The sequence below is a fragment of the Myotis davidii genome, unplaced genomic scaffold (genome assembly GCF_000327345.1).
Source record: "Myotis davidii unplaced genomic scaffold, ASM32734v1 scaffold142, whole genome shotgun sequence".
Classification (NCBI taxonomy): Eukaryota; Metazoa; Chordata; class Mammalia; order Chiroptera; family Vespertilionidae; genus Myotis; species Myotis davidii.
The window spans coordinates 1,225,675-1,226,432 of NW_006294400.1; positions in this window are offsets into that span (position 1 = coordinate 1,225,675).

The window sequence follows — 758 nt, forward strand, 5'->3', positions numbered from 1 at the left end:
GAGGGTGGGCGTGTCAGAGGGGCTGAGTGTGTGTGTGTGTGGGGGGGGGTGAAAGGGGTAGGGGGGCGCTGGCCTCCGCAGAGATAGGCCGCAGCGGGTGGTGTATTGGGGTCGGGTGCTCCCCCTGGACCCTGAGAGTTGGAGAGATGGAGGACGGGTTGGGCCTTTGAATTGGGGGCTGTTGGCAGGATTTGGGGGAAATTGGCGGGAGGGTGGTTGGCTCCTGCTGTTGGGAGAATTGGGGGTGTGATGATGGGGCAGGGAGCAAATGTGGGCGGCCTGGGCAGGACTGGGAGAGCACAGCTCAGCTGGCAGTATTTGAGGGCCCGGGTGGGGGCGGGTGACCGTGGACGGAGGAGAGCTGGCCCGGCCTGGGGTGGGGAGCCCAGACTTCCTCCCCTTCCTCCCCAGCCACCATGTTCAACCAGCTCCAGCAGCAGCAGCAGCTCCAGCAGCAGCTCCAGCAGCAGCAGCAGCAGTTGCTACAGCTCCAGCAGCTGCTCCAGCAGCCGCCACCTCAGGCCCCCCTTCCCATGGCCATGAGCAGGTGAGTTCCCGGGGAGGGTGGCGGCTCTAGTCCTGCTACTCAGACCCAGGCCTTGGAGACCCCTTCCCAGCCCTTCCTCCCAGAGACCTGCCCGTGTGAGTCCTGCAAGTCGTCATTTCCCACCCCCAGGAGGGCAGAGAATGGAGGGGAGGATCTTGGGGTGACACTGACACCCGCTCTCCCCACACAGGGGGCTCCCCCAGCAGCAGCC